The sequence below is a fragment of the Somniosus microcephalus genome, chromosome 10 (assembly GCF_052327205.1).
Source record: "Somniosus microcephalus isolate GS21.2 chromosome 10, FLI_Smic_1.0, whole genome shotgun sequence".
Taxonomy (NCBI): domain Eukaryota; kingdom Metazoa; phylum Chordata; class Chondrichthyes; order Squaliformes; family Somniosidae; genus Somniosus; species Somniosus microcephalus.
Window position 1 is genome coordinate 472,191 of NC_140996.1, and position 12,490 is coordinate 484,680.

Consider the following 12,490-nt stretch of genomic DNA (forward strand, 5'->3'; position numbering starts at 1 on the left):
ACTTCATAGCATGATTACCACCTCAATGCTTGTATTGAAATTCCAAGCTGAAAACCGTAACATTCACAATTGAATTATTAGATCCCATGTTGCCCATTTAAGTGTGAATTTCTCAAATGAGCTCAGAACTGAAAACATTATACTGTTCCATCAAATTAGCAACAATGAACATGGATTCATTGCCTCAAAGCCCTCTATCTAAAAGTCTCAATTCAAGAGATGGATGGGTGCAGCTACAAGTAGCTTGACAGCATCCAGGACAGTAGTCTGCTTGGTTGCACCAACACTGGAATCAATATGCACCTCCCTACCAGGGAATCATGACAGTATGTACTATCTAGATGATACACTGCTACAACACCCCAATCTTACTTTAACACTGCTGCCCAGCCCCATGACCAATCACCAAGGAGAAAAGCAGGAAGGCAACAGGACCACCACCTCCAAGTCACAACCTTGTGTAGAATCAAAATCCTTGAATTATGTACCACCAGCACAAGAACTCCCAATTCAAGAAGCCTCCCCTCCAAAGACAACATGCCACCCATCATCAAGATTGGGCACCTTAAACAAGTACAAGCAGCCTTTAAATATCCTTCAAAGTGCTGCTGCACTAGCTTAAATCTAAAATTAAACACTGCTCAGAGATTTAAGAAAGTGTCCCATCCCACTAAACATGGTCAATTAATTTAGATTCAAGCTACCAGACACGAAGCCTCAACTTTATTTGGTTCTGTCTTCTTGGATCCAAGTTCTTCGTGTTATTTCCCAACTGTGCCCGCCATCCTTAACAGGCCGGGACAAGTGCAATACCACATACATCTGCCAGCATTGCAACAAATCCCAACCGGTGCAAGACAGGGTTGCATGTACAAAAGGGATACTTTAACACTGGTTGTATTTTACTACTATAGTCAGTTTTGCATGGATTTGCACAGCAATAATTATTAACAGCTGGATGCAAACCTGCAAAACTAACTAGAGAAGCTTTTCATAGTTAAACGTTTATGCAGCTGCAGTCTGTTAGCTAGTAGTACTCAAGTGCTCACATTGCAGTAGATTTCTACAACACTACCTGCACTATAAGCACTTTAATACTGCTTGAGCTATTAACCGCCAACAGCAATTTTTCACACCAGCACTTAGCAGTCAACCCAGTCCACCATCAGTTTTGCATAGATTTGCACAACTAATTTCTTCTTGTGGTGCAACCATGCAAAACTGGTAGAGAACTGCAATAACTAGTTTGGGGTTCACAGAGCTAGTCTACCAATCTGGAGACTGGTACACCCAAGCTGATCAGAGTTACTTATGCCAGAAGGAGCACTTAGGGCAGTAGATTCTACTCTACTTCACTATCTGCACTAGATGCACCTTAACACAAGAGACTTTACCAATGATTCAGAGCAAGCAAGATTCTGAAAATGCCAGCTTCAATGAGGGGTTACTGTCAATATAATGCTTGAAGTGCCTCCACTGCAGTAGATTTTAGACACTACCTGCACTGTAAGCACTTTGACATTACTTCTGACCTAGACTTCAGGCACCGATAAATTCCAGGTTCTTTCATCAGCCATTACAGACCTGCAGAAAAACACATTTCAGTTAGTCACTTATAACAGTTATACAAACATAACATAGTCAGTGTACTCATTTAGCTGGGGAAACCAGGCTTACAGCGAGTGCTGGGTCAATTTATACTGCATCTTGGTATTCAGGCAAAGTGGGTGCTGATATTGCAGGATAAAAATCAAGTTTCAGCTAACTTGAGTGAAGCATTCCCTCACCATTTCAGAATGCAACTCACGGTGTGGTGTTAAAGCAGTTTTTTTTTTTTTTGGGGGGGGGGGGGGGGGGGGTGATTATGCAGTCTGACTTCTCACATTAAACCTAGCCACCTTTGCCATTAAATTAAAGACAGCACAGCCATTAAGCTGGAGTGGATGCCCATATTTTGTCAGGGTTCAAAATGGCTTGAACTAGGGATCAGAGACCAGCACAGCAGCCTGATCATGCCAAATTGCTTCCAACACCTCCCAAGGTCCAAAGAAAAAAAATCACACTAAGTCCTTGCACAGTCTGCAACTTAAGAGGCCCTCAGATGGGCATTAAAGTCCCACTGCACAACTCAAAATAGGAAGCCTAGTGGCTTGGCTAATATTTATCCTATTAGCTAAAACTCATTACTGTTTGTGGGACCTACCTATGTAAATTGGTTGCCATCAGAGTAACTACACACTTACTTTGATGTAAAGCACTGCAACATGCAAGTTTTTTTAAAACCATCCCTCCCAAGATACTAAATCTCTCTGCAGATGGCCCAAGTTGGTAGGACACAATCTAACTGTACATTGTTCAAGCAGAAGATACAAAAATGCTCCCATCTAGTATGCTTTATTGAAATGCTGACAGCAAACCCAACTATAGGCAATGCAGTATTTTAAATATTCCATGTGCCCTAGTGTTTAAAAATGGTAAATTTAATAGGCATGGGGAAAAAAATTGACTAGTATCTTTATATCGAGCCTATATATAGTTCTACGTGGTATAGTATATCAAGTTTCTTTACACAGCAAGGTGGATAGAAGCACAAGGAACCCACTCATGGCAGTGCTCAGACTATTCTGCCTTTACCTTCCAATAAGAAACCTTGGGAGAAACAGTGTAAATGACAAACATTTTACATGAATATAATTCAAAGGAACAGAAGTTGGTCAGCTCATTTGTATAAACTTGAAACTGGGTTTTAATGTAATTGGTAGTTTAAACTGCAATTATTTTACTAGCCATGTCCCAGTCAAGTAACCATTGCACCCATATGCAAAGATGAATACAGCAAGATTCTCAAGAGGCCATATATAACAAATAAGGCAAGCATATCTGGATGTGAAAAAGTATTCAATTCCTAATAAACCCAGAAGGCTTTTCAGCACTGCTCTTGCTCCACAATGGCTGAGGCAAGTAACAGATGCCTTTAAAAGGGGAGCAGAATGTAATCTAGCAATAAGCAGTACAAGGGGAAAAGCACTGGAAACCAGTGTACTTTACACTGCATTGGTGCAACATATGCAAGTGAAAGCAAGACATTAAGCTGCAAATATCTCAGCCAGTTAAACCATAATCCATGTACAACACAAATCCCCAAAACAAGTTTCACAAGAGCTTAGTTTTTTTTTGTTGGGGGGGGGGGGGGGGGGGAGAGGAAAGGAGAGAGAAAGAGAAAAATTAGGAATCCATAAGATTCGCACGTGTCCTTCAATATGAAGAGCGCTGTAAAAGAACAATTCTATGCTGGGCAGACCTACTTCCCCCCACCACGCGTGGCTGCAGCCTGGGGTCTCTTCCTTCTCCTCCCCCCTCTTTCTACCCATACCCCCAAAGCAAAAAAAGGCGGGTCTGCAGGTTATTCGTTCGCTGCATGCCCGCAGCCCACGCGGTGAATGGGTCAGTGCATTTGCAGCCCGCGCACTCTGTCCTATGCACCCGGGGCTGTGTATTTGTAGCCCGCACGCTCCGCTCTGCCCAATGCCGCCGCCGGGGCTGTGCATTTGCAGCCCACGCGCTCCACTCTACCTTATGCACCCGGGGCTGTGCATTTGTAGCCCGCGCGCGCTACCCCATGCACCCGGGGCTGTGCATTTGCAGCCCACGCGCTCTGCCCCATGCCGCCGCCGCCACATTTTGCACGAGCCGCCACTCGACGTCGCGGGTCAACGGTCGGTCAGAAATGACGCATTCGCCAAACCTCGAGCACACTTTCACAACGGGCTGTGAGGGCGAGAAATTGAACCGGCCGCCAGTATCGGGAGAAAACGTATCGCCTTTCGACATCGATATGTAAAAAGGGATTGCAGTTCTTTCAAGTTTTTAAATGGTTCGTTCCCCGATAAAACTACTTGAACGGAAAGACCCGAGGCCTACACGCGTGTTGCACGGCGCATGCGTATATGCCCCTCCCCCCGCACAACATGGCGCCGCCGAGGCGAGAACCCCCCCAAAAAAATTATGAAACCCCTGAAAGAGGCGGCGGGGAACCCCGAGACCCCCGCCAAAGGCCGCGCTCCCGCCGACTTCAGTCCTAATACAAAACACAGCGACCCAGCCCGCCAGTGGAGCGCGCGCCACACGCGCGCGCGCCCCGTCCACGCGGCTGCCGCGCCAACGGTCTATTTTCAAATTGTAGAATTCCAATAGCACGCGGCCACGGACTCGGGCGGATTTAAGATGGGGGGGGTGGGGAAGGGAGGGGGTGGCCGAGGAGAGAATCAATCCGCCGCACCGGGGACACGGGCGACACCCACCGCCCCTCCTCCTCCGGGCCGTGCGGCCTGGGCCCGCTCAAACATGTGGCTTTGTTCTGAGCAACTTTTATGAGGAGATTTTGTGGGGGGGGGCAGAAAGCATTTCTTTAAAAAAAAATATGGAGTGCCGCCGCCCGACCCCGGGGGGTGGGGGCAGTCGAATATAAAACACACCGAGCGGGCTAGTAAGAAGAAAGATACAAACCGAGCCGCCCCGAGACCACCCCGCCAGGCCCCGCTTTGTGACCCAGTTGTATAGATGGGAGGCGGCGCGGCCCGGCCCAACCACGCGGACTCGCCGCCACCCCGAGCAGCAACGGGCAATAACAAAAATACACACACTACCCACGGAAATGGCCGCAACTCCACGAGTAGCCGAGAGAGAGAGAGAGAGAGAGAAAGAGCTGGGGGAAAGCAAGCAAGCGAGAGAGAGCGCGTGTGTACCAGGCCGGAGCCACAACGAAAACCCGGAGAGCAGAAAGCAGGAGAGGGGCGGGAGCCGAAGAGAAAGCAGAGAGAGCGAACCCCGCACCGGCCAGCCCACCGTACACCCGGGCCACCTTCACTCACACACACACACTCGGGACGGAGCGGAGCGGCCCCAGGCTTGGCCCCGACCCGCATCCAGCGCCGTGCTGCTGCTCTCGGTCGGGGGGAAGCTGCCAGACGGTCTGTTGACGGAGGAGGATAGCGGTGAGCCGCCTCCTCCTCCCCCCGGGTCCCGGAGCCGCTGCTCACACCGAGCTGGTACGCGCTTCCTTTCCTCTTTCTCCTAGAGGGAGCTAGGGCGCGGAGACGGTTTAAGTGCTGCGATTTCTCGAAAGTGGCGCGAATGCAGCACCATGTGGGTGAATGAAGGGCGGTTCCCGGCTCAACGTAAATATACTACACACGGGCTCATTAGCATGTGGCTGAGTGTCAATCAGAGCCGCTGCCATAGCAACCCTGCAAAAAAAACTATCTGCGTGCGTGCACCCAGCATCCACTCTGCTCAACCAACTCCAAATTAAGTTTAATGCACTGGCTTCAACAAATTTGTAATTCTGTTTTTCTTTTCTTTGAAACCGCAGCGATGAGGGCAATCAATAATTAATTAATATGGATTACCCATTTACGGTTATCAAAAAAATCGCGAGTGAACTGGACTGGATTTACTCGGAACAAAACCACTTGTGTACATTTTTGTTTTAAGTTTTAGATACATTTTCAATTAAATCAAATAAAGGTTGAACAAACCACGTGTACGAGCGTAAGCATAACTACTATTTTGCTGAAAATGAAAAACACTGGTTGCCTCCCCCCCCCCCGCCAAAAAAAAACAAATTTACACGTGCCTGCCTTTTTTAAGGGGCACAGCTACAGTAATAAAGGAATGTAAACATAAACAAAACGAATGGAAACATAAACCTAAATCATAACAATTAATCTTAACGTACTGAAAAAATAATAGTTGCATTCATGGAGCAGAATTGATATTCCTCTAATTTATCATCAATGTGCAAATAGAGATTTTGTGAAATCCCTAGAAATTAAAAGAATTTACACATGTCTGAAGAAAAGGCACTGCATATATTTTAGATATACTGTTCCAGCATTTACTGAAAATGAAGGTTAAAGATGTGCCTTTTAATACTGAGGGCATCATTGAAAGTGTATGGTCATTTCTGTCAATCACATGCCCTCAATATTATCAATATGCTTATTTATTTGTGATTATATGTTGAGCTGAAGTTATGTTTAAATTGGGAAACAATTCACCTGTTTCAGGCAGCATTAAATCTAGCATTCTGATGTCACTGATTAATCGTCTGGTATCATTTATTGAACACTATCACCTTTTGATGTCAGTTAACAGACAATACTGAAAGCTGTTTTTCATATTTGACATCAGTTGAGCAAAGTGCATTTACCATTTTGGTCCCAAGGTATAATAACTATAAAATAAACAAATAGAATAACAAAAAGGATGAAGTTCTGTTAAAAAGGAGCAGTGTGACATCTTTTAATATTAAAACAGTGTTAGGAAAGATAATGGAATATTTACTCAAAGATGAAATAGAAAAATATCTAGAAAATGAAAATATGATAAAGAGTAGTCAACACACATTTCAAAAGGGCAGGTCATGCTTGACCAACCTTATTTAATTCTTTGAAGAAGTAACAAACAGTAGGCAAGGGTAATGTAATAGATGTAATATATTTGGATTTTCAAAATTCCTTTGATAAGGTACCACATGAATCATGACTAAGATCAGGGCATTTGGTGTCAGGGGACAAGTAGCAGAATGGTGAGCAAGCTGGCTACAATACAGTAAACAGAGAGGAGGAGTTAAGGGCAGTTACTCAGATTGGCAAAAGGTGGGAAGTGGTGTTCCACAAGGATTGATGTGGGGACCACTATTGTTCCCCATTTACATAAACAATTTGGACTGAAGAATTGGGAGTACACTTTCAAAACTTGAGGGCGACACCAAACTGGGGGTATAATTAATACTGAGGAAGACTGTGTCAAAATACACAAAAAGATTAATAAATTTGCAAAATGAGCATGTAATTGGCAATTGAATTTCAATTTAGATCATTTCAATTTAGATAAGTGTGAAGTGGTGCATTTTGGTAGGAAGAATAAGGAGATCACACACTGCTTGTAAAATAAGAGTCTAAATGGGGTTTGGGGAGCAAAGAGATCTAGGGGTACAGATACACAAATCACTAGAAGTAATGACACAGGTCAATAAGGCCATTAAAAAAAAGCAAACAGAGCACTGGAGTTCATTTCTAGAGGGATAGAATCCTAAAGCAGAGATGTTATGTTAAACTTCTATAGAAGCTTGGTTAGATCACATTTGGAGTACTGTGCACCGTTCTGGTCTCCACATTATAAAAGTGATATAGAGGCACTGGAAAAGATGCAAAAAAGATTCACAAGGATGATGTCAGAACTGAGAGGTTATACCTATCAGGAAAGATTGAACAGGCTGGGGATTTTTTCTTCAGACCTGATAAAGGTCTTTAAGATTATGAAGGGATTTGATAGGTTAGATGTAGAGATGTTTCCACTTGTGGGGGAGAACAAAACTAGGGACCATAAATAAAAGATAGTCACTAATAAATCCAATAAGGAATTGAGGAGAAACATCTTCACACAGACAGTGGTTAGAATGTGGAACTCTTTACCTCAAGGAGTAGTTGAAGCGAATAGCATCGATGCATTTAAGGTGAAGCTTGTAAACACATAAGGGAGAAAGGAATAGAAGGATATATTGCTCGGGTTAGATGAAGTCAGGTGGGAGGAGGTTCGTGTGGAGCATAAACACTGGCATGGACCTGTTGGGCCGAATAGCCTGTTCCTGTGCTGTACATTCTATGTAATTCTATGTAAATAATAAAAGTAAATCACTTACCCCAGTCATACTGAGGTCAGGTACTATGAGAACTAATACTAAGCCAATGACAATTGCCTGTGTAATCTTTCTTGGAAATGTGGTCTGGGTTTGGGAGAAATGGAACATGCCACTACAGTATATGCATATTTTCAGCAAATAATCAGTAATTATACTTGGCATTACCAATGTTTTTGCCCATAAATGCACACCTAAATATTTCTAATTTGTGACGTGATCTTTTATCTTTCTATTTTTAGTATTTCATAATAATGTCACTACTTTGCTGAAATAACAAGCGGAAACCGTGATTTCCAGCCGTAATATGAAACAGATAAGTTAACACAAGGCTGCCATATGACAATGTATGAAGACAGTTGAAAAGCTTTATTATTTTAATGCTGATCATGGTACGAATGACATTTGCGCCCAGCTGTTAATGAAGAACAAATGAAGCAATAATGGATTCACAGGAGTCCAGTCAACTGAAATTAAATGACCGGAGTTCAAATCCTCCAATCAAGCTGTCTGTTCTCAATTTACAACCGACTCCACAACCTCAAATTTACCATTCTTATTCAAGTATATGCATGGATAATTAAATAAATAATCTGCTCTATCAGGTCTGTGCGCTTTGATGCAGTTTGTTGAAACCAGGTGTTACAAGTCAGAGTCTTGCCTTAGATGTTCTCTTGGGTACACTGGTTAGTCACTCCTGTAAGCGGTCTGAGCGTCTTATGTTTAGGGGTGTGCTTGTACTATCCACTATCTAGATGATAGCATAACCCAGGGGTGTAACAATAATATCCCTTGTTATCTGAACTGGATATTCATGTCTTTCACACAGGCCCCAAATGCACCTCTGAAATCTCTTGACGACAGACTGAGAAAATATTTGGTAGGATGAGGCCAGATATAAATCATTCCGTTGCTTTATTTCACAGTAAGTGAATGGAGAGAGCAACAGTTCTAATTGGAATTAGTTCAATCAGTGCAACTTGTCTTCACATTAATTAATACAAATTAATGAACATGCTACACTTCCCTACAGCAGTGGGTCATCTTGTTTGACTTTAATAAAATAGCTCTGTTTACGATCCTACATTCTAGCCTTCTGAGTTGCAGCTTTTTGTTTAGAAACCTGACTGCGTGTCCCTATCTTTGTTTTTTTTAATCTCCCTGTTTTCACAACCAGAGTCGAGGGTAAATGCCAGACAACCCTCGCAAATTACCCACATCCAGGGACCTCCCAACACAATGGGTGTGCGGTGTTTATCAACTGCCAGGGCATGCCAATGGATGGCTTATTGTTTGTAGTCTATGGGGTCACAACTTCGGAATACAATTCACTTTGAAACACAACTCTTAAATATGACTCTTTTTCGAAATCCTATCTCTGGAAAAAGGTTCAAGGAATCCCAAAACAGATATGTTTTCCTTTTCTTACAATACTTCAGTAGAATAGAAGTGATATGATTTAAGTGAAAGGATAATGATGTGGGGTGGGTCCTGTATTCAAATTTTTTGTCGCTATATTATCAATGTGCATTATATTATTTAATTATTTTACCTTGTTTGAAAATTCCCCATAACTATCATTTTTAAGACAAGTTAATGACCCAATCCTACAATTATCTATCTGCTAAAATATTGCATTTTGCTTTTCATGTCATGCTACACTTTCTACATTTTCTTATTAAGAACTGTTATATTTAAACATTATTTATTTGAAGTTAAGAGTGACTTCCATTCAGTACAAAACTGATTGTCTGCATTATTAGCTTAACATTTTGCCCAAGGAACATCCAGATTTCACCCACTGTTCTAATGCCCTGTGCATTGAATAAAACCTCTAAGCTGCTGGTGAAGGTCAGATTGTTGCCATGAAGCAGGATCTTCTAATGGGACATTTCAACACTGATGTAATAATTTTTTTTGAGTCAATAATGCTGTTAACCACTTGGAAGCAGAACAATATGTGTCAGCTGAAATGTCCTGCCACCCAATCACTTCCATACTTTTTTATTTTTTAGTGAATTAATTTTCAACAATTCAGGCAGGGGAAGGCTACGCACCCCAGAGGAGTGAGAGGCTAATTTAAATGGCAGTGTCGCATCCTGACGACCGCATTGGGATACGTATACCATTTTAACCACGAGCCTGACTCTGGACCACACAGTCTTCAACCCATTGGCAAAAGCTAGCGGCAGCAAGGATCTTGGACACAGGGGGCCAAGTTCAGTAATTAAAAAAATGTTTTGCACTTGCCTTGTGGATACCATGGGCCTCCCCTGTTCTGGGCTTCCACTCCTGCCCCAATCACAGACGTGCTAATTCCTCCCCCCAAATTCGTACATACCTTGCCAGTGACCATTTCTGTGAATTCTCAGTGGTGGCCTGAACCCCCACCAATTTTGACTCCCGCCCTGCGGTGACATCATTCCCTTCATGTGGGTGTCAGTGCCAGGGCATGTAAATGAGTTTCATGAGTTCAAACCTCCTGGGAGTCACACTCTGGGGCGGGCGGGTGCGGACAGTTCGCCACCTGCTTTGGCCCCCTACCCCCGATTCCCACTCGAGATAAAATCAGTTCTCGGGTTTCTAAAACACTCCAATGTAACAGTTTACATTGTAGGATTGTAATATTTTTCCAAAGCATGATATTTTGAATTTTTAAAAGCATGAAAGTATTTCCCAAAATGAAGTAGTAGGAATGCATTTGAAGCTATTCCAAATAATTCATGTGATGTTTACAATCATGTGATTAATCTATGTTTGCTATTCTGAACTTTGTGTACTCTTTTGGTGATGCTGTAAACAAATAAACTGTAACTTAAAACATTAAAGGAAACTTAATAAATTAAACTAAAATTCCATTGCCGGTGGTGATAATGCACTCCAGTCCCTGCGGTGCCTACCAGTCGCGGAAGGCCTCAAGCGTGCCGGCAGAAACCGCGTGCTCCATCTCCAGGGCCACCCGGGCATGAACGTGGCCGCAGAAGAGAGGCAGGCAGTCGGGCTGAACGACCCCCTCGACCGCCCACTGCCTGGACCAGTTAATGACCACTTTGGCCAGGCCCAGGAGCAGTCCTACGAGGAGGTCCCCCGATCTGCCAGCTCCCCTCCGCACTGGGTGACCAAAGATCAGGAGCGTGGGACTGAAGTGCAGCCAGAAATCGAGGAGCAGCCCCTTCAAATAATGGAAGACATGCTGCAACCTCTCACGCTCCATATATACATGGAACACGGACTCCTCCAGGCCGCAGAAAAGGCAGGCGGACTGGGAGTCCGTGAACCTACTTAAAACTTTATTGCACTGGACTGATCCGTGCAACACCCTCCAGGCCAAGTCCCCAATAGATAAACGGAGGACTCCTGCATAGAGAGCCCTCCATTGGGGACCCCGCCTCCGCCGGATGGCAAGATGGTGTGCCAAGGCGTGTCCGGACTGCAGATGAGGATGGCAAAATGGAGGGTGTGCAAGAACAGCCCGTACAGGAAACCCCTCCGTGCAGAATGAAAAGGCACGGAGGGCATTTTCCGGAGACGGCTCTGAACTTTGTGTAAAACACGCCTTATCAGTAATTGTTTGCCTATATTAAATCAATGCAAAACTAATTTTACACCAGAGTATAAACAACATATAGAATGCCTTTTTGTTTGTATTTCAGCCCAAAAAAAATAACAATGCATGATTGGCCCAAATTTTGCTATCAAAATAGCAGCGAGGTTAATTGTGCTCATCGTTATTATTATGCAAATGCCTCAGCAACTTCAGGCAAGGGCAGGTGCACAATTAAATGTGGAAATCGAAAAGTTGATGTCGGAGATGTGCCGCCCCACCAATAGCTTCGTGAAATCGGCATCTCGCTGTCTGGGTTCCCATTCAAATGCATTGCGTGGCATGAAGTTCGTGTACTTACATGGTAGATACAAAGTAAACTCGCCATGGAAAGTTAAGTCATTTCAAATCTAAGTACCTTTTTAATGACGTGATATGTTAATTACTGCCTGTCAACCTCTCTGGCACTGAAAATTAATTATCACAAGTGTGAAGTCTCGTTCCTTCAGTTTTCAGAATCCTTCAATCTCATTGGTTAAGGGAATACACAGTTGCTTGCCCTGTTTAATCAGATCCCAGATGCCCTTTAGAGGGCTCCATGCAGTTTCCATCTCACAACTTACAGGAAAAAATATTGTCGACATTAAACGGGCAAGGGCAAGTTTAACTAACAGCAGGCGCTGTTCGTTGACCTGCCACAGTAATTTTTAGGTCAATGTATTATAATTTTTTTTAAAAGCTTAGTGCAGTGACTTTACCTAACTTTGTAAAGGTTTTTTTCTTCAAGGGATAATTTGCCATACACCGGTAGAATGACCAGTTTTTCTTGGGAAAAATTTAACGTGGAAGAGAATGACCGACCTTTAACAATTTGCATAATGTCATGTCATTATATAGGAATGATTTCATCTGTGTCCTCAAACACCTATTCCTATGTAAGACCAGACTTTGGCTCTGAACTAGAGCTCAGGTGGCAAAGGGCAGGATTTTCATTGAGCCATGGAGGCGGGATTGGAGGCGTGTAGGGGGTTAAAATCCCGAAATCGGGCACGAACCCATCCTGCCCCCAAACCGCCTCCGTGCCAGTTTCAAAGGAGGCGGGTACCCGCCCCGCACTGGGACCCGCCTCCCCGAGGTGGGAAGGGAATTAGTGCCAATTAACTGCCTGTTAACAGGTAGTTAACAGGCAGTTTTTAGCCTAATCCCTATTTTCATAGCTGAAGTGTGGGATTCCCAACGGCTCC

General features: G+C 43.7%; 1 long non-coding RNA gene across 1 annotated transcript; it reads left to right on the forward strand.

Annotated features, from left to right (window-relative positions):
* The first annotated feature begins 3,539 nt into the window (after window positions 1-3,539).
* Window positions 3,540-8,308, forward strand: LOC147111383 (uncharacterized). Its single transcript, XR_015079676.1, has 2 exons — window positions 3,540-3,874; window positions 7,945-8,308. It is a non-coding gene; the product is annotated as an uncharacterized LOC147111383 (long non-coding RNA).
* Window positions 8,309-12,490: the final 4,182 nt, after the last annotated feature.